This window comes from Diabrotica virgifera, chromosome 10 (genome assembly GCF_917563875.1).
Source record: "Diabrotica virgifera virgifera chromosome 10, PGI_DIABVI_V3a".
Taxonomy (NCBI): domain Eukaryota; kingdom Metazoa; phylum Arthropoda; class Insecta; order Coleoptera; family Chrysomelidae; genus Diabrotica; species Diabrotica virgifera.
The window spans coordinates 67,158,893-67,185,728 of NC_065452.1; the positions used below are offsets into that span (position 1 = coordinate 67,158,893).

The 26,836-nt window shown below is 32.4% G+C and overlaps 1 protein-coding gene across 2 annotated transcripts in view; it reads right to left on the reverse strand.

The window, feature by feature from the left end:
- The window catches only part of LOC114340580 (la-related protein 1B), a 241,811-nt gene that overhangs the window by 102,730 nt on the left and 112,245 nt on the right, over positions 1–26,836 (reverse strand). The window lies entirely within an intron of this gene.

Here is a 26,836-nt window from a genome sequence, read left to right on the forward strand (position 1 = left end):
AAGTTTTCACTCTAATGGCATATAAAACAACATAATGCTATTCCACACCCCACCAGAATGAAAACAAGCATTATTTTTTTATTTGACTTTAATATCATTCTAGATATCCTCATATTTTGAAATAAAAAAAATTCCCTATATTTTACGAATAAAAAATATATTCTGAAATTGATGTTGAGTAAAATACTGTCCATTATGTGTAATTCCAAGTATTTTTACGCTAATAACGTCGACTTTGCAAAGTAACAAGACACTTACTCAACATACACACTACACATGACACTAATACTCATGTTGTGACTGGCGTGACTGGCTGAATGCTGAATGACATAAAGTCCATGCCATAAAAATAATAAAAAAAAACTTCATTTTTTTGTTAATTGTCATTTTTGACATTTTTGACCTGGGGTCATTTGATGACCCCTTGGTCATCCGTGTAACAAAAAAAGGTTGGTCATCGGAAGGTTAAAAGATATCGAATTTTGACCGTTGAGTCGATACAAATTTTGATACAAACTTACATTCAAAATCGAAGATCGCTTCAAGCGTTATTTCTGGGAGAACGGTTGATTCTACAGAAAAATTGCTATAAAACATTTCTGTCCAAAATTATGTCAGCTACATTTCTTGTTTGAAATATTTTTTTCTGTCGTACATATTCTTGGTAAATCGATGTAACAATCCAGGAGGGGAGTTTTAGGAGGAAGACGGCCGAGGGTGGGAGTGGAAAACGTTTCTGGATATTTTTTGGGAATACAGTTACAACCGTTTATAGTGACATCCGCTTATAAACAACATAGGTATTTAATACCAGCTATATTGACTAAAATCGACACCTGTTATGGATAACATTGTAACTCTACTTACAATGTTTAAGCCAACTATGGTTTAAATGACATCTATAAAGGATAACCTTCATTTTGGTCTAAAAACGTTTATCCTATATTATGTAAATATAAATTTATTTAACAAAATAACCTCATTGTAAGCGTTTGGCCACACGGGCGATTTTTTACGGCCGCCGTAAAAATCAGCGCGAAAATGGGTCCCACGGTGAGAATAGTAGATGGCCAGACTGTTGCTGCGCGATATTTTACAGCTCAGTCTGGCCATCTACTTATTCTCACCGTGGGATCCATTTTCGCGCTGATTTTTACGGCTCTTACGGCGGCCGTAAAAAATCGCCCGTGTGGCCAAACGCTAAGTGCAAATTTTGAATCACTTGGTGGAAAAACTATTGTAACCAATGTTACAATATTAAAATTTTTTATTATTGATGGATATTTTGTATAAAAACATTGTAACATCTATATTCTATATCATCATTTACGACCGAACTAACTTCTACTGATAGTCCAGGGCGCATCTGTTTTGAGATGGACGTTGAGAGACGATTCAAATTTTTTTGCAGAAATTGCTTGAAAATAACTCAATAAATAATAATATTTGAGTTATCCTCCCGCTCAAAATGGTCCGGAACATTGTTTAAATAATCAAAATGTCAAAATATGAAGGAAAAATTCGATTTTTTTATTGGTTTTTTAATTATAACTTTAAAACTGTTCATTTTTGAAAAAAGTTGTACTGACATAAAAGTTGCGTAATTAAATTTCCTACAATATAGAATTGGTTAAAAATTTAAAAAATGGTCACTCTTGTGGCAAAATAGCAATAATTGCGAAAAAAACCATACAAAAACAAGTATTCGCAATTTACGTTTTTCAACCATTTATGCTATACTTAGGACCGTCATATTTTACCCAGAAAAACTGTATGATGTAGTAAAACAACACTGTAAATTTCATTAAGATCGGTTTAACAGATTTTGCAAAATAAATTTTGCAATCCAGCTTTCGCAAAAAAAATTAATTTCTTTAAAATGTTGCAGGACTGAAAATAAAGCAGATAGCAAGTTGAATTTTTTTTTGCTTATAGAAGTGTACTGTACCTTTCATTTGCAATTTGCAAAATTAAAATTGATTAATTACCACGGTGTCAGAAATTTTTTTAAATAAACATTAATTTTTGGTGCTACGCGCAGGACAGCCGTGTTTGATTCACACAAGTTGATTTCCACCAAAATTTCTTCCAATCTTTATCTGATATATTATTTTCTTACTCTATATTTTGTTGTATTTTAATATTTTAATTCCACAAAAATTAAACTAATTTTATTATTGTTTGTGAAATATTGTTTAAACAATTGCGTACGTTTAAAAATATAAACTTTTATTTTCTAAGTTAAAATATATGAACAAAAAAAGTTTTTGCTAAAAAAAAGTGTTATTTCAAAGGATAGAGTATGTGTTTTTATTTTGCAATAAACAAATTTATTTATTTATATCGAAATGTAATAAAAATTAAAATGTATCAATCATTATCAAAGGTCATTGGAATGCCCAATCAGAGCAAACTATCCGCTGTCCTGCGCATAGCACCAATAATTAATGTTTATTTAAAAAAATTCCTGACGCCGTGGTAGTTAATCGATTTTAATTTTAAAAATTGCAAATGAAAGGTACAGTACACTTCTATACGCAAAAAAATTCAACTTGCTATCTGCTTTATTTTTAGTCCTGTAAAATTTTGAAAAAATGAATTTTTTTTGCGAAACCTGGATTGCAAAATCTATTGAACCGATCTTAATGAAATTTACAGTATTGTTTTATTGCATCAAAAAGTTTTTCTGTGTGAAATATGAAGGTTCTAAGTGTCGCATAAATGGTTGAAAAATGTAAAATGCGAATACTTGTTTTTGTATGTTTTTTTTCGCAATTATTGATATTTTGCAACAAGGGTGACTATTTTCTAAATTTTTAACCACCTCTATAGTGTAGAAAATTGAATTACGCAACTTTTATGTCAGCACAACTTTTCTCGGAAATGAATACTTTTAAAGTTATAATCAAAAAACGAAGAAAAAAATCGAATTTTTCCTTCATTTTTTGACATTTTGATTATTTAGACAATGTTCCGGACCTTTTTGAGAGGAAGGATAACTCAAATATTATTTTTTGAGTTATTTTCAAGGAATTTCTGCAAAAAAATTTGAGTCACCTCTCAACGTCCAAATGTACTAATATTTTTACAGATGCGCCCTGGTCTCTGATAAAAATAAGGTACCTGATGTTCACAATGGATTGCACGCTCAACTTACATCGACAGTGGAAACTTCTGCATGCACCAAAAGTACAAGTTCATCAATAAATACGTCTGCTAAGAAAAAAAATACCCTAAGAGAACAAATCTTGGAAGGAAGAGATAAAGAGATACAAGTGTTTGCAAAATGAATGTCTGGAAGAAACTGAGGAACTCTGGCCAAGAATATATTAGAAAAACTAGAAAATTAACGAAATGAGAGAATTGGGACCTGGATGTAACGATAAATGTAACCTAACAGAAAATGTAAATCTAAATGTAAATAAGAAATTATCTCAAATTTTTGGCAATAGCTGATATGACAAACAGAGCCAATATTTATGTAGATATGTTCTCAGATAACACAGAAAGGTTGCAAAGTTACAAGAGCCCATAAGAAACTTGACATCAATGAATATAATTTGCAGTTAGCAGAACACCGACTCCAAGTTTGTAAGCAAACATTTTTTTACACAGACACTTTTAACATAACAGATATGTGGCTAACTACGCTATTCAAAAACATTGATAGTCAGGAAGGTGAAGGGCATATACCTGGAGATTGCGTGGTCGCCATAAGAACAGAGCAAATGCTGTAGACGAAAATATATAAGAAAACCATACGCTTTAAAAGAACTAAGTTAAAATTATAGCTCGGACTTTAAATCAATGTTGAACAAAATACCGAATTGGGATTTAGACATAGATAAATAAAGTTTTCTGGTCGAAAGTTACAATATACGAAAATATGTAGACAACAAACACATGTTCTCAGTTTTGATTACAATCTTATTTCTGATCAAATATCATTTATAAACCTAGAACACAAACCAAAATTGAGCAAAAGGGCTACCAAATAAAAAATCCTGTAGCATATATGGATTACTCCCCATAACAACTTCAAAATATAAAGATCTTATTGTTTTGTGCTCTAGTAAAGCTATACCAGAGCAATATTGCTTGTATCCTTCCACTCTCAAGAAACACAATATTCGGATGATGATTCAGAATAAAGGTTTGCTTAAGGATAATTTTGTTTTTTTTTAATAAAATATTATTATAAACTGTTTTATAATTTGTACATGTTAATTTTGTGGTACATAAATCTAACCGATATTATTTTATTACTTCTTGTTAGTATGTATGATGTGAATTCTTAGATACATACTTGTTTGAGTAAAAAATCACGTTTTAAGTAAAATAAAAATAAAACAATATGAAAATTTTTTTTAAGAAACGCTTTTATTTAGTTATGATTGACTAAAAGTTAAAATATAAAAAAATCAACTAAAAAGCAAAAAATAAAAAAATCAAACTCGACGGATTATTCGAAAAAAACGTTCGTTAAAAAAATGAAAAAATCTAACACATTCGTTAAAGAAAAGCGTGGGGCGAAAACCGTTTATTCGATGAAGACGCGCCCCACGCTTTTCTTTAACGAATGTGTTATATTTTTTCATTTTTTTAACGAACGTTTTTTTCGAATAATCCGTCGAGTTTGATTTTTTTTATTTTTTGATTTTTAGTTGATTTTTTTTTATATTATAACTTTTAGTCAAATAAAAGCGTTTCTTAAAAAATTTTTTTCCTATTGTTTTATTTTTTACTTTTAAGTCTTACACTTTTCAAACATTAAAATATATCGTCATGTTTAAAAAAAGGATGTAGGTATGGTCGGCGTTTAATTCCGTTGGAAAATTTACGCTAAGAAGAGCAGATAAGATACTAAGAAATTGGCAACACTGTTAAAATGACCATGATAATATTCTACTGAACAGTAGCGTAGATATCTAATTTTAAATTACATAAAAGTTATTATTTTGCAAACATTTAATTTTAGGACAAGTGTAAATGGGATCGTCGCATGTCCCCAAATTATGTGGGCATATTATTATTATGTGGGTATATTATTATTATGTGGGTAATATTTTACAAAATAGTTTATAAAAATATAGTTTAAATAAAAAATATCGGCGTTATTAACTTCTGTGATATTTCTCGAAAGTGATAACACTAATCGACTCGACTGAGCAGAACTTATTGTAAAATAATAATATCTACATATATAAAAACATTCTCAATAATAGTATATTATTCAACGAGCATGTAATGGTGTCTATTACTCACGATGATGAAGTTTGCGACACGAGCCGAAGGCGAGTGTCGTAATTCCCCAGAGTGAGTAATAGCCATTACATGCGGTAGAATACTATACTTTTTCTACGACCTTTTTTATTTTAATTATAAAAAAATATAATTATCAACTACTCGAGATTAAAATTATAATTTACAAATATACATTTTGTTTACCAGTACTCGGCTGAATAATTGGTTGCTTATTATTACCAATGCTGTCTAAGTTATGTATTGGTTATAATTGGTTGTTTATTATTACCAATGCTGTCTAAATTATGTATTGTAAAAAACACAACAACAAATAGTAAATTCATGTTATATTCATTTCCGAAAAATTATAAGTAAAGTACCAACTACTGTCATTGTAATAAATAGAAAATGGCTATTATCGGTGAACGTATTTTAAAAAGTTTTTTCTACAAACGTGTTAAAAATGCAATTTTTTTAAAAGGTTTTTTAAAATTTAATTTAAACTGTATTATTGCATTTTTAACACGTTTGTAGAAAAAAAACAAGTTTATGTAACGGAATAATATTTTCGCCAAGAATTTTTAGACATTCCCCTCGAGTGTAGACAACCAGTTTTACCTTTTACGCGTCATAGGTTTCACGGTTTCAGCAATTAACAAAAATATTGTATTTTATACATTTATAACGTTTGTAGAAAAAATATTGTATGATATACGTGTTAAAAAGTACATTTTTAAGGCACTCATGTAAATTGCAGAATTCGCTTCGCTCATTCTGCAAACTTTCACATGCATGCCTTAAAAATTTTACTTTTAACACTTATATCATAAATAACTATTAATGTACATATTTACATTAAACTATACAGTGATGAGCTCGCTAATAACCGGCAGAATAACGCAAAAGATGGAAAATACATTAAGTTGTGAAATAAAAAGGAATGAAACTAGTGGAGGTGGGAGATAAGAACTTTGTACCTTTTTGTCCTATCAAGAACTGTGTTTATACCCTGTTTTCAAAGATATATAAGCAAAACGAGAATACCTCCAATTACAAGAGAAATAAAGGTTTCAACTAACACCTAATTCAAATGAAGTACTTACCAAAGAATATAGACGTGAGTAGAAGGGTACGGCCCTGAAACCTTTTAGCATAGAATTTTGCGTTCCAACTGAGTAGGTGCTATGGAGGTGCATATATTTGACAACGTCCGTAGTCACCGTCATCTCACCACCGCCCGCACTGCGGCCGCAACATCCCTCGTCAACAAGCCTGCTTATAAACGTGACCATCTGTTTCATATAAAAGCTTCTTCTAGGGGCTATAATATTCTTTGTACTTAGTATCTACTCAGAGTCACTGTTATCACTTGTATCACTCGTATCATCTAAATTTATAGTTATTTTTTTGATTAATGTTGGTAAATATTTAAGATAGTCATTTTCCACTCCGATCACATGTTTGATTACATTTTTCCAGTTGGTTTCTGTGATTTTTGTGACTTCTCTTCTAATTAACTGGAGAACAGTAGAAGAAAATTTAGGAGCCACGTTTCTTCTCCTTATGTTTCCTTTAAGTTGAGCCCATATTAACTCTATTGGGTTCAATGTACAATAATAAGGAGGAAGTCTAAGCACAGTATGCCCATTACTACGAACACAGTTGTCTACAACATATTCCTTTTCGTACTGTCTGCTATGAACAACCTCCAACAATTGCTGTTTGGTATATGATGCCTCAAAATACAAATTTTCCGTAAATAAAAATTCCTGAATTTGTAATTTATTCCAACTATTATTTGGAATTCTTTTCATTAACCTTGAATGATATGATGCGTTATCCATGACAATCACACTATGTGGGGGTAATTTCGGAAGAAGAGATCTTTCAAACCATGATTCAAAAATTGAACTTTCCATATCGTCATGATAATCTAGAGACGCGTCTTTAATTTGTTTTGCAGATAATAATAATGCATCGTCGATCCATCCATTTTCCCCACCGCAGTGTAAAATTATAATCCTCTTTCCTTTATTGGGCGGTACTGAGTTGAAACACTTTTTGTTATTATTTGTCCAACTTTTTTTCACTGTGTCATGAGTATCGTACCAGGTCTCATCTAAATAAACAATATTTCTTTTCATTTTTCGATATTCAGTTATTTGTCTTATATAACTATTTCTTAAAGAAATTATTCTAGTACTTTCCATTAGCGTCTGGCGCTTGTCTATTGTTTTGTACTTAAAATTATTCGCTTTAAGAAATAATCGAAGTGTTGTTGCTGAACATGAGAGAATGCCCTTTCGAACTAATTCACTTCGAAGGCTTTCAATAGTTGGAAAAATGTTAGCCGCATACATTTGGTATATTGTTCTGGTTATAGGTTCAATTAAGTGCGGTTCTATTTTTCTGAATTTGCCACAATCCTTTCTCTTCTGTCTAGAAGAAGATGTTTCTCCTATAATCTTGTAGCAGGTTGCTTTGGGCACTTTGGTTAAAAAACATGTTTCTGCAATTGCCTCTGATTTAGACAATTCAGTACAAAGTCCTTCATAAACATTTTTCAGCAGACGTTTGGCATCATCAGAAAGGTATTGAAAATGTCGCTTACGTTTTACTACACACCTTTGTAAATCCTCCAATTGATTAGAGGGTTCCATTGTCTCTTCAGCTGTAGAACTATTTTCGCACCACGAACGCAACATTTTAAAAGTATCAAACGTATAAAAACATAAAAAATATCACGTAAAAATAAAAAAAGTATAAAATGTACAATTTTAAAATGCTTTCCGTAGAAAAAACACTGATAAAGTCACGACCAAACTTACTTGCAGTTCACTATTTGAAATTTTAATTTAACTGAACGCTGTAGCAGTTCTGGTTTGACTAAAAATATTCTTGTTTCCCAAAAATTTGTTGGTCATATCCGCAATTTAAAAATAAAATATTATACAAATTTGCCTACCTTGTCCCGTGCCTTCGGCACTGGACGGTCGAAAATCTGATACCCTAGTTTATGACTCCGCAAGCCAGTCAAATACTGTTATAATCTTACCCCACGCACCCTAAGTATGAATAAGTCTGCCGACAAAAGATAACGCATTATGATTTGTCATAACAACGATATCCGATGTTTTCATTGGCCGTTGGTCCACATGGACTGGCCAACAGTTCGATGAAAACTTCATCTGGTTGACTGCCCATATTTTAAAACATTATACCAGGCACGTCTGAATGTAAATATCGAGTGGAATCTTAAAATTTTGTACTGTTATAGGTCGAGTCATTGATAAATTTACAGACCCCTGGTAGAGTACTTTTTTATTGCCTGATTTTATTACAGATACATATATTTTTACACAGTCTCACGGAAATACGAGGCTACCATATATGACAGATGACAGATACCTTTTGTGCATTTATTTTAACTTTTGATACATACATTGTACATTTTCTGTAATTTCTTCATACATTTCTTAAATCAAAATCATTATTTACGACTATTACAGTTTTCGCAGTATTTCCATCTCTTGTAATACTTTACTATTGCACGGTGCAGTCGCTGTTAATTTCTCGCAATGCAGTTCTTCGATGCGCAAGCCGTCTAAAGGTACGTATCCATACACGGGTAAACCTCGCTCGGTGTAGTAGCTCCACTTAGTGGATACGTCGGTGATCGCCGCTTGGCGCGTACACTCTTCGTTTCAACCGTTTGCGGTTTATATGTAAGGGAGCGCATGCTGTATCCATTTGAGCAGCTACACCGAGCGGGGTTCACCCTTGTATGGATACGTACCTTAATGATCGCACTCGGCTCAATGAAACGTAAGCTTTGCAGGCTCAATGCAGGCTATTAAGCCTGTCCTTACGCAAACACTTTCGGGCCCAAGTTCACGACAGCGCAGCGTAGTCAACAGTTGAACCTTGCGTTTTATGGACAGTCGAAGCCCACGACAATACTAAGGGCAGCATTCGTCCCTCTGGAGGGCCATAACTTTTTTTCGCTGAAAACTGGATAGAAATCGGACAGAAACTGGATAAATTTAAAACTTTATTGTTTATATATGAAGCATAACGTAAAAAGTGAAATTATATATAGTTCATATAATTAGCTACAATCTGTAAAAGTTTCAAGTTTCTACATTGTAAAAAAAAGAGAATTTAAGCATTTTCCATTAAAATCGTTTTTTTTTATTTAAACAATTCATAAACATAAAAAAAAATTTGATCGACTATTCGTGTATTGTTCCCGCGAATCCATATGTCTGCAAAATTTCATTCATTTCCATTGAAGAAAAGGCAGTCAAATTAACGTCTAAAAATTTGACGCAAACGATTAAACTAAATAAAAGCGTTTAAAAAACTAATAATAATCTCTTCATTTTGATATTTACTTATACTAAATTTACAATCAAGATGTAGTAGAAATAAACAAACCAAGACACGTTAAATGCTACTAGGAGCACTCCCGAATCATAATTTACAATGTATATACATTATAAATCCCAAATCGTGATTTCCAAAGTTTATATATTGTAAATTATGATTCGGGAATGCTCCTAGTATCATTTAACGTGTCCTGGTTTGTTTATTTTTACTGCATCTTGATTGTAAATTTAGTATAGTTACCATTTACATGTACCTAATCAAAGAAACATACTTTGTTGAAATATCATTGTATAAACCATTCACAATGATCTTCACCTAAAATTCTTAAAAAAAGTGGTATTGTAACTGGACCTAAATCAGGACCAGTAATTTTAACAACAATGTGATACGTGAACGTTAAAAGCTGAGGAAAAGTTATATAATATGGATTAAAAAAACTACAAAAAACATAAAATGTGGAAATTTTTTGAAATCGCTCTCCTGTAAACTAAGCAAAAGTCAGTTACAATGTTTTTCATATTATTATCAGGTGTCGAAATCAAAGATTCATTTCAAGTCAAGTCTTCAGTCAAGAAGAAGAAGAATGGTGCATCTCACTCGCACTCACATTGACGGCCGCCTCCATACGCTCTTAGCGCTCATTGTTAATAATAATATAATAATAAAAATAATGGCAAAAATTTCTTCACGATCTTTTAGGGGGGGGGGGGGGGGGGGCTTTAAACTTTCATAATAATAACTTTTAACCGAGTTATTAAACCTTGAAAATAGCCATTTTTTGCATTTTTCAAATTTTAAATCGCGTATAACTCGACAATTTTAGAGAAAAGTCACAAGAGACATTTTTTCTCCGAATGGCCCAAATCTAAAAAAAATTGTCCGAAGTGAAATAATTGTTTTTGTGAATTCGTTTAAAAAAATTGTTTAAACAATTTTTCGACCACGGTACCGCCTGGCACCTGTGGATTTGTTATAAGTATCTCTTTTTGAGTAAGTTTGTGCAAAAAAATAGAATCGGAATAATTTACATAAAGCCGCGTTTACACGATGACAATTGTCATCACGTGGTTGCGGATTGTCGGAGGCCAGTCCAGTTGAACGAGAAGATGTTTATACGGAGCCAACTATTGCCATGGCAGTAGACGTAACACAAATAACAAAAACCACGTGTATGTTTTGACTGACACAAGAGAACTAGCGGGAACTGGCAAAGGCAAAAAACAAGACAGCACTACTGGCCTACACTGTTCACACGGCGTCAATTGAGATTTCGAGTGGTGGGGGGCTCACTGGGCGCAGCTCATTGTCCTCAGTCTACTCCCGGAGACAACTGAATTTTGGGCCAATTGTGAGGACAGTTGGCAAGGCAACTGGCCTGAAGTGTTTAGACGAAGACAATAATTTCATGCCAGTCAGTTGTTTTCTGACAATTGTCTCGCCAATTGTCATCGTGTAAACGCGACTTTACGGTGGCAAGGATACAGCTGGACTATCCGAGAATATATCTATTGACCATTTCAGCTATAATGTAAAAAATTTGAGTATGGCAGTATTATATGACTATTAACATCGCAAAAATAAACAAAAACTTATCTCTATAGAAGACGCACCAAATTTATTTGTGAAACATTAAGTTACAAAAAAAAATTATTACCGAAGAAAAGTCGCATATTTTATTAATAAGCTAGAGTTAGAGAACGGAATAATTGTCGGAATTCTAAATAAAGACTTGGCAAAGGAATATGGTGTAATTTTCTTCACACTCCACAATTTCAACCATTTGGAAAGAGAGGGAAAAAATTCTACAAGACCTCTAAATGTCAGAATAACCGGGCATGAAACATACACCAAAAACAGAGACTTGATAGATCACAGATACGCAAACGCCTGGGACAATGACTACAGAGAACAATGGAAAGAGCATCAATAGTCATGAAAGAAAAAGACGTGAAAAAGAGCAAAATCAAAGAAGCCGCTCTCATTTTACTATGGAAAATGCATTACTATTAAACTATTAATGAAAAAAAAAAGAAGTGTAGCAGGCTCTAGCTGCCAATACTAAAGTCGCGTTTACACGATGGCAATTGGCGAGACAATTGTCATTGGACAATTATTGTCATCACGTGGTTGCGGATTGTCGGAGGCCAGTCCAGTTGGAAGAGAAGATGTTTACACGGGGCCAACTATTGCCATGGCAGTAGACAGCTAAAACATGGCCGACTGCTCGTCATCTAGAGGGAACTGGCAAAAAACAAGACAGCACTACTGTCCTACACCGTTCACACGGCGCCAATTGTCGCGACAATTGAGATTTCGAGTGGTGGGGGGGCTCACTGGGCGCAGCTCATTGTCCTCAGTCTACTCCCGGAGACAACTGAATTTTGGGCCAATTGTGAGGGCAGTTGGCAAGGCAATTGGCCTGAAGTGTTTACACGAAGACAATAATTTCATGCCAGTCAGTTGTCTTCTGACAATTGTCTCGCCAATTGCCATCATGTAAACGCGACTTAAAGGAAGAAGTCAGCATCAAGAACATACCAATACTAATGGAATAATAAAAGGTCTTCTTCTTCTTTCAGTACCCTGTCCGATTATCGAACGTTGGCGATCATATTGGCAATAATAACTTTGTTTGCGGCAGCTCTAAATAGATTAACGGTGGTCTCTGATACCACTCCCGGATATTTTGGAGCCTAACTTCTTCGGCCTGGGCTTCTTCTTCCGGCGATCTTGCCCTGTATTATGAGGTGTGGAAGGTTATACCTCTCTGGATGTCTTATTACATGGCCGAAATATTGTAGGTAACTTTCGATTTTTATTGTTTTTGTTATTTCTGTACTCTTATTCATTCGATGTAAAACTGTTTCATTTCTTATTCGATCAACCCAACTGATCAGTAATACCAGTCCATAGATCCACATCTCAAAGGCCTCCAATTTTTTCATTAGTGTCACTGTAAGGGTCCAGCTCTCCATGCCATACAGCAATGTGGAGAATATGTAGCAGCGTATTAATTTGATTTTAAGGTTTACCTTGATATGTACCTCTATTAATAAGAATTTTCTTTAGTTTATAGAAGGCCGCTCTGGCTTTTTTAATGCGTATTCTTATTTCTCTATTTATATCACAGTTATCGTTAACGTTAACGCCCAAATAGGTAATATTGTGCACTTTTTCTAACGTTATTCCATACGCTCTGGTGTTCATTGGTTCTAACTTCGTTTTGCTGACAACCATAAAAGGGTCAGGGACTCCTTATCTGCACATACACAATATATTATAAACACAATACACAACAAATCAGAATTTGATATCTACCCCAAGGTAAAACAATTCAAACCATGGCTATCTGCCTGCATCAAGGCCGAGCGAGTTGCCTGTTAATTTGGTCAATAAACAGGTGTGTAACCACATAAACATATTATTGAGAGACTACGAGTCTGAGTTCGCATCCACTCAACATAGAATAAACTGCGTTTATCCATGGTACCACCACTAAACCAGCGCGTACTAATAAACTTAGGGAGCGTACTAATAAACTTAGGGCAACACCCATAATAGTGCACGCTGGTTTCCGAGTCAGAAAGCCGACGCGCGACGCCGAGTCGTTGTAGCTAAATTCCTCGTATTTAAATGGGCCTGTTCAAAGTGGACTAGCGCGCTGACAATTAAATACGAATGATCATTCGCACATAACTCGGCGCTGGCTGTCTGACTCGGAAACCAGCGTGTACTATGGACGCGCCATTAAATTGTCTTTTCGGTAAAAGCGAGAACGCTGGTTAGGGCGCATCCATAGTGCACGCTGGTTTCTGAGTCAGACAGCCAGCGCTGACTCGGTGTGCGAATTATCATTCGTATTTAGTTGTCAGCGCGCTGGTGCACTTTGGACAGGCCCATTTAAATACAAAGGATTATTAGCACACGGATTCGGTGCTGACTTCGGAAACCAGCGTCCACTATGGACGCGCCCTTAAAGTTGGTTACTGACGCCGACCTGCTTTAACTATGTACTTTTAAATTTAAAAACATGCATTAATAACAGCGCGCAGGTGCATTTTGGAAAGGTCCTTTTAAATAATAAGGATTATTCGCACACAGACTCAGCTCTGACCCCGAAAACAAGCGTGCACCTTGGACGCACCCTTTATTTTGAAAATTTATAAGCACGGCTCGGTGCTGATTACCGGTAGGCGGAATTCTGCTTCATCTATATTTGTACGCTTAGGGAACGACAAAATTCGAGGAAAAGTGCTACAGGGTCCATCTTGGCGGCATAATTTACTTCTAATTAATTGCTGTTGATTGGTACACTGACCTATCCACAAAACCTACCCCACCATCTCCTAGCGCAAAACTCACCCGGAAAATCGAGGTGTCGATTGATATCGAGATATCAAAATCCATGAAACGAGAAAAGTGAACCGCAAGTAATTATGTAATTGCTAATTTACTGCTGAAGTAAATTTTAAAATTTACGCCAAGAAACAATTTATTGCTGCAACCGTTTCCGAGAAACAATGGTTATGTTTAACGGTTAAGCTAGCATAACCATAGCTATGTCTCGGCAATAAAAAGGGCTAGAGGGCCTATCTTGACAGCATATTTTATTGTTTCTTAATTGCTGTTGATTGGTACATTGACCAACCGCCAAATTACCCATCATTCCCTAGTGCAAAAGTCACCCACGGGAAAATCTAGATATCGGTCAAAAACGTTGAAACTAGATAAGTGCACAAGCTTATCAATAATAATTGAAGAGTATAGGGGGAAAACAAGGAATGTCACATTTTATAGATATTGAGATAAACACCAATAAAGGTTTCATTCCTATGATATTTAAAAACTCCTTAGGAGATTCTAGCAATTCTTATTCTATAATCTTAATATAATATTAATCTATATTAATTTATTAATTTAATAATGCATAAAAAAACTGCTAAAATTCTTTATTTTTGTTCAGTGGCGTGCGGAAAATCCTGGTCCTTCGTCTGGATACAAATTCTTAGAAAATTTATATAGACTGATATATCTGGTTATTGTTCTGAATCGATAGTCTAGTCGATGGTACTCAGTTTTTGCTACCACATGGCGAGAAAAGCCAAAATTCATGAAAAAGTAACATTCCTTATTTTTCCCCTGTACTCTTCAATTAGTCCCTAATATCCAATCCGCAAGAAACCACGGACCACGTAGTCCTTTTCATTACTGAGATATAGTTATGACTATGCTAGCTTTATCGTAAAAAAGGTTGCAGCATTGAATTGTTTTTTGGTGTAAAACTTCCACAATATAGCAATTAATTCCTATAGAGACTCACTTTTCTGGTTTCAACATATTTCTGCGATATCTCCATTTTCCAGTGAGTGTATTTTGCCCTAGGTTAAGATGCGATAGTCTTTGGGGGTTGGTCAATGTTCCGATTAACAGCAATTAATCAGAAATAAAATATGCCGCCAAATGGGTTCTGCAACCTTTTTCATGCAGGAATATAGCTATGGTTACGTAGTTTTACCACAAAGTTAGCATAACAATAAATTAGCAATTAATTTCTTGCAGTTCACTTTTCACGTTTCATGGTATTTTGCCCATATCTCGATTTATCCATGTGTGTTTTACGCTAGGGGATGATGGGGTAGTTTTTAGGGATAAGTCAATGTACCAATCAAAAGCAATTAATTAACAATAAAATATGCCGCCAAGATCGACTCTAGCCATTTTTCTTGCCGAGATACAGCTAGCGCTGCTAGCTTTACAGTAAAGTTAGCATATCCATTGTTTCTCGAAAACGGCTAAAGCAATAAATATTTTCTTTCCGTAATAAATTATAGTATTGGTCTGAATCGGCCTTATAAAATGGATACGTTAGAGGTAATGGATTTTGACAAGAGCTATGACCTTGTAAATAACACGTAAACTTGTGTGCTGCATCGGCATGACTCCTAGCTCTTGTCAAAATCCATTACCTCTAACTTTACCGACGGATGCCATACGATAGTTAGCAGAGCCCCCGTCAGGGCTGCTGGCTCCTGTGTGCAAAAAAGGTTTTTGTCGCCCCTTAGGCATTTTGGTTCATGTTTATTTATTGATTTTTTAGAAGGTAGGTTGATAGGTAGGTTCTTGAAATAAAGCAAAAAACTGACGTTTAGAAGTCATAAGTTTTAATGAGTTTTCCCCGAAAAGTGCTTCATTTTTTTGGTTATTTCACGTTGAAATATTCGATTTGGAATTTGACGAATAAGAAAGTTTTTCTCATGAACTCCAATTTTGCTTTTACTAGGTCGATAGACTTAATGAATACACCATTTTTTCGTTTTTCTATAAGCTACATTTTTGATAACAATATTTTTCGATAAAATACTTAGTTTTTGAATTCTCTAAGAAAAACCGTCTAAAAACGTGTTTTTTTTTGTTGAAAAATGAACATTTTTACTCGCAAATGACTCGAGAAGTATTGATTCAGTTACAAAAGTTGCTTAGAATTAGTCAGTTTATCCATTTCTGGACTTATTTTAAACCTATATTTTTTCACCACCGAGAAGGGATAATATTCACCCCCCAAGCAAAAGCAACCAACGACACAAGTCCAACTTTGAAGCGGAGGGTAAGGGTAGAACCTACATCCAAATTTTCGTGTAATTCGTCACCCTGAAAATTACACGGTATCGCCGTATTGCACGTCTATTTACTGGGCTATAGGTACAACCGAAAAATAAAAAACAGCTGTTGTAGTAGCGATATTTTCTGAGACTTTGCTGTTGCAAATTCATCAATTATATCTCCATCTCCATATATTATACCATCAAAAATTTCTTGTTCAATTGCTAATATTGCTAGACCAAGCAATCGTTCTTGAAGCATTGTCCAAATGATTTTTAACTTTGAAAAATATCGCTCGTCAGCAGCTAAAGATACAGGTAATGCATGCCTATTCTGTAACTCATTTCGATGATAGAAGTCAGTAAAATCGAATAGAAGTGGCTAAGTCGAATAGAACTAGTCCAAATCCGTATTCCATAACTACTTCGGAATCTCTACAATCGTAATAGTGAATAGAAATCACTTCGACAGCATTTACCCTGTCGAGATGAGATTTCGATTATCGGAATTGTGGTTGACGCAAGCGCATTTTGTTTTGTTTATATTTTATATATAAAAATAATTGATTACTACTTATTTATAATTATTTGTAGTATTTGTACCTTTTTTTAGCTGCTTAATTTTTAGTCTGTGGTTTTATTTGTTTAGATAATTATATATTTAATTTAGACATGTAGGAGTATGAATTGGACCTAACATTATTTATTTGCTATGTGACATCTAAATGTTTGCCGCTCGCAGTGTTGCCATACTTTTTTTGCTTTTATTTCTTGTACAATTTCAATCAATGGTATAATGCATGTATAATGTACGAGAATAGCATACAATATACAATAGACTTCTTATGCGTTGATTGATAAATATATATATATATATATATATATATATATATATATATATATATATATATATATATATATATATATATATATTTGTATATTATACCAGTATACTTGTATATTTATCAGTCAACGCTCATAGTCTGAACAAATTATAGAAAAGATGCCATTTTTGGGAAAAGTTGTTTAGCAGATATTTCAACTGGAAACGACTCTTAAAGATTGCATATTATTAGTAATATCTATTTTAAATAATTTATTAATAATAATGAATTAATAACATCAATTTAAATATCTTTGATTTAAAAGCATTTATACTTCTTATCTTTTTTATTTATCAGTTTATCTTCTTTTTTATATCAATTTTAATTAACTCTAATTTAAAACCATTTATCCTCTTTTGAGCTTTTTGCATCCAGTATTTACACTAATATTTTATTTACTTTTCAAAACTTTGAGGATAGTATGAAGAAAGTATGAAAACATTGAGGATATGACAACGGTGTCATATTTCAAGTAACAAACAGGTCACAGAACACTAATTTCGCTGGTTAATGCGCGGTTGCCACCTCCTCAGAACTGCGTGAAATAGAAGTCAGAGATTTCGATTACGATATGAGTTACAGAATACCAATCCAAACACAAAAATGACGCGATAGATACCAAACATTCCGATTTTGGGTAATTACGATTCGACTTGGTCATTTCTATTCGATTTGTTAAAAGTTACAGAATAGGGCTAAATGTCAAAAGAATTCTTAGTGAAATGCTTACGTTTGGAAGGTTAAAGATTAAATTGTTTTCAAATATACCCGAAAAGATTGGTCATAAATAAAGACTGGATTATATGCAAAATGCATATGCATATATATGCTGCATATTTCTCATGTTTTTCATAAATGCATATGCCTTGCATATTTGGAGATTTAAGAGCATATAAATGCATATTTTGATGGGAATTTACTCTACCCCATTTAAAAATAAGGTATATATTAGTAACATCAACATCCATTAAAATAAAATGTGAAAGTAAATATTTTGCTGTTAAGCTCCTTTGTTGTTGTACCCATGAACATAATGGGCGTTATTTATAGCTGCAGGTATCATTATCCGGATATTTAAGATTTATAGACTTCTCAGAATTTACAAATTACCTAAGTAAATACCGATTATATTTTGAATAACATTACAAATATTACCTGTACTTTCTGCTGGTGTCGGCCAACTATGAATTATTCTGGGAAAACCAACCAAAACGAAATTTTAAGCATTTTAAGGGTAGGATAGATTATTTTATTTTATGAATGGTTAGTCTTAAATCAATCGCCGATTATTCAACTTTTGTGATTGCAAGTTATTGACTATACTGTGTAAAAAAATCATTTTATTATTATTGTGAAAATGCCTAAAGTAGCAAGGGAAAAATCAAGTCTTCTCAGAAGTTGGATTGGAAGTAACAATCATCTAAAAGTTATCGACAGTGAAAGTATGTTTTGCACCATTTGTGATAAAAAGGTAAGTTCTCCACTTCAATAGATTTTTAAACTTATCAAACTTCTTTGCACATCTATGTGTCTGTCTATTCTAAAATGACAAACCGTCCCATTTCTTCAAAAACTGTTTTTTAAAGTTCGCAACGGTTTGGCTTATACAGAGCGAGGTGTTGAGAGTGGCCCACCCTGTATACTACGGTACACTGACTGTACTTTATTGTTTGACGATTTCAATTTCACTTTGAGAAATAAAAAAAAATTGGGGGAGGTTTAAAAAGTTTGATCATTTTAATGTAGGTATCTATTTACGAAAACATCTAAAACATCATTATCATTATATTCCAGATTCCATGTCAAAAGAAATTCCAAGTAGTTCAACACATAAAAACTTCACTTCACCAAACTAAGCTATCAAAAAATGATAATAAACCTCGCCAGCAGATTCTACAGAACAGTTTGCAGATTCAGAATACGTCAGTTGGGCAAGAAACCTTTGCAAAGGATTTATGCCATTTTTTTTTGAACTGCAATATCCCTCTGCACAAGTTAGAACATAAATCGTGTCAAAACTTTTTAAAAACTTATTGCAAGATTAAAGATAAACCAGCTCAAATACCAAGTTCTTCAACTCTTCGGAAAAAATATGTCAGTGCATGTTACAAAGATGTGATGACGAGTATTAAAAATCAGTTAAAAGCCGAATATCTTTGGATTTCCGTCGACGAAACAACGGATACAAAGGGTCGACAAATTGCGAATCTAATTGTTGGAGTTCTTAACGACTCTGGCGATTTTAAAAACTCATACTTAATTAGTGTAAAATGTTTGGAAAAAACAAACTATGCTACAATAGCTAGATTTGTTAACGAATCCCTAACAAATTTTTTTTTACCTGATCAAGTACCATTTGAAAAAATATTATTAATGCTTAGTGATGCCGCCTCATATATGATGAAAGCTGCATCCAATCTTAAAATCTTTTTCCCTAATTTAATTCACTGTACATGTTTGGCGCACGGCCTAAACAGAGTTGCAGAGAAAGTTAGAATTGAATTTCCCAATGTAAACACCTTAATAAATAATGTAAAAAAAGTATTTCTGAAAGCACCACTACGTGTACAGGTATATAGGGAGATGCTTCCCGATATTCCTTTACCACCAGAACCAGTATTAACCAGATGGGGAACTTGGCTTAAAAGTGCTATATTTTTATCTGAACACTACGACGACATCAAAAGCGTTATTTCAAGTTTTGATCCGACTTGTACCGCTATTGATAACTGTCAAAATATTTTTAAAGAAAAGTCTATTAAAAATCAATTGTTGTATATAAAATCGAATTTCGATATCATTGAAAGTTCAATTACAAAATTAGAGGCTCAAAATTTATGTCTTCACAATAGTATGTCTATTGTTGATTCGGTTAAACAGAAAATAACAAATCTGAATGGGGAAATTGGAGTAAAAATTAAAGATAAACTTGATGACGTTTTAAACAAAAATGAGGGTTTCACTTTATTGCGTTCAATAAATAATATAATCAATTTTGGAAACTTCGATGAAAATATTAATATGGATCCGTCTCTAATAGCAAAGTTTAAATATGCCCCAATTACATCTTGTGACGTTGAGAGATCTTTTTCTGCCTATAAACAAATATTAACAGATAGAAGACATAATATTAGTTTAGAAAATATGAATCAATATATGATTATTTATTGTAACAATAAAAATATGTAAATTTGTTTTATTGTACTCTTTTTATAATATTAGTTTAGAAAATATGAATCAATATTGTAACAATAAAAATATGTACATTTATTTTATTGTACTCTTATTTATCTTGTGGTCAAAATAAAATATTTTGCCGTTTTATTTGTCACAAAACCTGAAGTTAAAAAAATATATTAAGAAATAATAATACAATTTGGTTTAAATTCAAACCTATTTATTTATTTTTATTATTTTTTATTTATTTATGTATTTAACGTAAACCATAAAATTATTCATATAAAAATAAGTGCATATATAAATGCATATTTGCATGTTAATTGTGCATATTCAGCTTGTTTTAAAATGCATATTGCATGCATATTTTAGACATTTTTTAGTGCATATTTTCCAGTCTCTAGTCATAAACTATACCACAGATTCTGGGGTCAAAAAAAGGTTGATTGAACCTCACTTAGCTATATATAATAGTGCACACAAAAAAGTTACAGCTCTTTGAAGGTACATAATGAAAATCGATTTTTTTTCATATATCGAAAACTCTTTGAGATTTTTTATTGAAAACGGATATGTGGCATTTTTATGGCAGCAACATCTTTAAAAAAAAATTAAAGTAAAATTTGTGCACCCCATAAAAATTTTATGGGGGTTTTGTTCCCTTAAGCACCCCCAAACTTTTGTGTACGTTCCAATTGAATTACTATTGTGGCACCATTAGTTAAACACAATGTTTTTAAAACTTTTTTGCCTCTTTTTTTGTACTTTTTCGATAAGCCAGTGTTTATCGAGATATTTTGAATATTTGTCGAATCCATCACATATTTGTATATGGTTAAGTACGATTATAGAGACCTGTTAATAATCTGAAAATTTATTTATAATTTACATTTTTAGGTATATTTTGAAAAAGAAGCTACATATTGATAAAAGATGACTTATGAAAAAAAGACTAAGAGGCAAAAGTTTTAAAAACACTGTGTTTAATTAATGGTACCACAATAATAGTTTAATTGGAACGTACACAAACATTTGGGAGGTTTAAAGGAACAAAACCCCCATAAATTTTTTACGTAAATATATTGAAAAAGAAGCCGCATCTCGATAAAGACTGGCTTATCTAAAAAATACTAAGAGGCAAACAAGTTTTAAAAACGTTGTGTTTAACTAATGGTACCACAATAATGAATTAATTGGATCGTACACAAAAGATTGGGGGGGGGGTTAAGGGAACAAAATTCCCGTCAATTTTTTATGGGGTGCACAAATTTCACTATAATTTTGTTTTAAGATGTTCCTGCCATAATAATGATACATGTCCATTTTCAATAAAAACTTTCTAATAGTTTTCGATATATTGAAAAAAATCGATTTTCATTTTATAACTTCAAAGGGCTGTAACTTTTTTTATGAGCACATTTGTACTAAGGTAAGTTAGGTTCAATCGAATTATTTTGGACCCCAGAATGTGTGGTATAATTTATTACCAATCTTTTCAGGACACCCTGTATATGTAAAATAGTTAAGGGGTCAGTATCATTAGGTAATGAAAATAACTTTTTAATTTCATTAAACAAATTAACTATTTTTAATGGGAATAAGCCACAATTTTACCAAAAAAAAAAATGATTTTATTAACGTTTCGAAGCCCAAATCGGGTTTTGTTGTCAAAATACAAAATACTACTAAAATAAACAAAAATGTTGTTGCTAAGTAAAAAAAAACATTCTTCTAATAATTTATTTAATCTGACTTATTTATATTGGCAATTCAGACGTATATTATACATTTTAAAGTAGAAGACTTTAAAATGATATCGCCAATATTTATGAGTTGCGTTCCTGGGACGACTTTAGTAAAAGATAGTTCATTCGATTACATGAAATCAATGCCAACTCAAGAATATCCGTCACAAAAAAATCATAGCATGTGATCTGTTTTTAAAAAGACAACCAAATGCAACGATGACAGTAAAATTCTCGCGTTAGAGATTTGAATATTATATTTATAAATAGTAGTTTATAAATAATTACACTGGTTTGGTCTATATCAAATATGCCATTCATTGTTTTAAGTTCATTGTAGTTGCAGTTGTATTCAAGTTCATTGATTTAAAAGTTTAAAGAGAACTGCAAATGTTTTATAATCGATTTACCACAAATATTTTTTTATTTTTAGGGAAACCATCAGATTAATTATTCTCGATGGGACTTTTAAATAGCAGGTCAAAATGTTATCTTACTGTTTACAAAAACGTCAAGTTACTGTCCAATATCTGTGCAGCGCAGAAATACTATCATCGAAGAAGTGTAAAAATTAATAGATTAATAAACAAAATCGATTTGAAATAAATTATGTTATAGTATTCAATAATAGAAAAAGTTTTTTAAAATTTCCTTTTGTCTGATTACAATTACAAGTAATATATTTAAACGGGGGAAAATAAAATCCTCCTCTTTCAAATCTACACAAAAACCCGAACATTTTTTAGCGAGGTTCTAAATCTAAACTGTGCCATAAATATTTAAAAATAGGAAAATTTTTCAATTTTATTTAATTTGAATTAAATGTTCTCTTTATAGTCCAGGGCGCATCTGTTTTGAGATGGACGTTGAGAGGCGACTCAATTTTTTTTGCAGAAATTGTTTGAAAATATCTCAAATAATAATATTTGAGTTACCCTCCCACTCAAAATGGTCCGGAACATTGTTTAAATAATCAAAATGTCAAAATATGAAGGAAAAATTCGATTTTTTGATTATAACCTTAAAACTATTCACTTTTGAGAAAAGTTGTACTGACATAAAAGTTGCGTAATTAAATTTCCTACAATACAGAATTAGTTAAAAATTTAAAAAATAGTCACCCTTGTAGCAAAATAGCAATAATGGCGAAAAAAACCATACAAAAACAAGTATTCGCATTTTACGTTTTTCAACCATTTATGCTACACTTACGACCTTCATATTTTACCCAGAAGAACTTTATGATATAGTAAAACAACACTGTAAATTTCATTAAGATCGGTTTAATAGATTTTGCAAAATAAATTTTGCAATCCAGCTTTCGCAAAAGAAATTCATTTTTTTTTAAATGTTGCAGGACTGAAAATTAAGCAGATAGCAAGTTGCATTTTTTTTGCTTATAGAAGGGTACTGTACCTTTCATTTGCAATTTGCAAAATTAAAATCGATTAATTACCACGGCGTCGGGAAATTTTTTAAATAAACATTAATTTTTGGTGCTACGCGCAGGACAGCGGTGTTCGATTCACACAAGTTGATTTCCACCAAAATTTCTTCCAATATTAATCTAACATATTATTTTCTTACTCTATATTTTGTTGTATTTTAATATTTTAATTCCACAAAAATCAAACTAGTTTTATTATTGTTTGTGAAATATTGTTTAAACAATTGCATATGGTTAAAAATAATAAACTTTTATTCTCTAAGTTAAAATATAGGAACAAAGAAAGTTTTTGCTAAAAAAGTGTTATTTCAAAAGATATAGTATGTGTTTTTATTTTGCAATAAACAAATTTATTTATTTATATCGAAATGTAATAAAAATTAAAATGTATCAATCATTATGAAAAGTAATTGGAATGCCCAATCAGAGCAAACTATCCGCTGTCCTTCGCGTAGCACCAATAATTAATGTTTATTTAAAAAAATTCCTGACGCCGTGGTAGTTAATCGATTTTAATTTTAAAAATTGCAAATGAAAGGTACAGTACACTTTCATACGAAAAAAAAATTCGTCTTGGTATCTGCTTTATTTTCAGTCCTGTAACATTTTGAAAAAATGAATTTTTTTTGCGAAAGCTGGATTGCAAAATTTATTAAACCGATCTTAATGAAATTTACAGTACTGTTTTAATGTATCATAAAGTTTTTCTGGGTGAAATATGAAGGTCCTATGTGTAGCATAAATGGTTGAAAAACGTAAAATGCGAATACTTGTTTTTGTATGGTTTTTTTGCAATTAGTGCTATTTTGCAACAAGGGTGACTATTTTTAAATTTTTTAGCTAATTCTATGTTGTAGGAAATTTAATTACGCAACTTTTATGTCAGTACAACTTTTCTCGTAAATGAACACTTTTAAAGTTATAACCAAAAAACGAAGAAAAAAATCGAATTTTTCCTTCATTTTTTGATATTTTGATTATACAATGTTCCGGACCTTTTTGAGAGGGAGGATAATTCAAATATTATTATTTGAGTCATTTTCAAGCAATTTCTGCAAAAAAATTTTAGTCACCTCTCAACGTCCAAATGTACTAATATTTTTACAGATGCGCCCTGGTCTATTAATAAAAAGTTTCTCCTTAGCGGGTGATGATTGTCATTTAGCTTATGAGTTTATTTTATTCTTTGATCTTGATTTCGATATATGTACTTAATTTTCATTTAATAATAGTATAAGTAGTAACTTGATCTTTGCACTTTCATAAAGAATGTCGCTGACTGAGATTTTACCTGTTACATATATCGTCCCTGCCATTTCCAACTATCGAATGTCAAAAGTCGTACTTTTCAGGAGAGCAAAATAACTCTTTTTTAGAGATTCCTAAATCAGCGCATTGACAAATGGGAAAATTTTTATATTTTTTGTATGTAATGTTTAATCCTTGTTAGATTGATAACAAATTTGAACTGCTTATCATTTTTTTCTTTCCAAAAAATCACATTCGTTACTTTGCTTTTTGTATTAATCAAATATTTGTTTCGGTCCGATGATTCAAAGTAGCGAATGTATAACGCCGTCCACACTCTCGCCGAAGTCGATCGAGGTTCAACAAGTAAGAGAGTGTAGACGAACACCTTGTGTAACTTTGTCTAACTTCGTTCTACTTCCGAAATCTGCCGGTCTGACGCGTCAAAAGGATATTTGTCGGTATCGCACCGCTTGAATGTGTTCCTCGCGAAGTAGAACGGGTGTGTAGAGAGGCACTTCGGACTTCGGTCAACTTTGGCGAAGTAACTTCGCCGAGAGTGTGGTGCCTGTTTATAATAGCGAATAACTGTATAATCAAATAATGAAAATCCGTTATAATGAAATCATAAACTGCCTCACAAGAATTTCTTGGAAGCGATACTGAAACAAAATTCGCACAAATTGTAAACACGTGCATTTTATTCTTCTCGGCAGTTTAACATTTTCGACAGTTTACAGATTATAATTGAATAACTGTTGAATAAATTACAACACAAACTAACGAATGTGACACATTCGACATTTAGCGTTGTACAAATATACCTTTAGTTATATTTATACAAAACAAAAGTATCGAATATAACCATTTTCGTCAGTTTGCAGTCAACCAAATGAAAAAATGTTCATATTCGATGGTTTAAGTTTAAACAGCATATTTTCTGTGCTCCTAATCAAGCTACAATAACGAGAATTTACCACAAGATGTATCACGTATAATGCGAGGGCAAGGTATCTAATCTGAAAACCCGATTTTTCACATTCGATAGGTGGAAATGGTAGGGACGATATGTGTAACCTTCTTTACATAAAAATTGCAATTCCTTTTTAAACTTTCTGAAGTGCACTCTTCCAAATTGTGCATGCTATGGACTCCAAAAACTCCACTTAAGAAACATCCAAAGAACTAAAATTATTATTAATAACTATCACAACTGTCTTGCGGGACACGTACAAGAATCATGTGATATGAAAGACATTGTGTAGTTTATAGTACAACGTGATGGGGCGACAACGGGGACGGGCGCCGTCTTCCGGGCGTGCTTGCCCCGTGGGTGCCGATTATTTTCCCGGACCCGTCCCGTGCCGCTCCGTCCTAACATAAACTATGTGTCAGCGGTCGCAACGTGCTATTCACGGGGAACTATTATATTTTAATTGTTTTTGACCAGTCCGGCTTGCGGGTGGGTTTATATATTATTATATTACAAAAAATCCACGAGTTAAATAAATTCCTGTAGCTGGCTGTATGCCATAATTCACAAAAAATAGTAAATTCCTTCGTAAACGGTATATTTAAAAAATCATCATCATCATCACTGTTAAATTCCAGTAATGTACAGTTACGGTCACTGAATAGTTTACACTTTAATTTTTACATTGTAATACTGCAAAAATAGCAGTGTCGTACGGATTTGATAAATGTCAAAGTCAAAAAATTTGAAAAAGTCAATGCTTGTCAAAAATTTCAGAAGTGTTGAAAAATAAAATAAAACGATATCAAACTCCTCCAAAATGATTCGAATGCATTTGAGTGATGGCAAGTTGCTGCAGATTTAAACGTGAGCCATATGTGCATATGGAAAATCAAACAAAGATGTGTTTATCAATATTTAATATAAAATAGATTTAAAATAAAAGGGTATTTTAAAACCAGACTTCCCTTATTTTCGTTATTAAGACCACAATCAAGTTTATTCAAAAATACTTCTTTCTATACTTTTCATTTTGTTAAATTTTGTAAAATATATTATTTATATTATTTTAATTTTTTAATTTTAATCAACCTACTCTAGGTACACCACTGGTAACGTCACTTTGACGT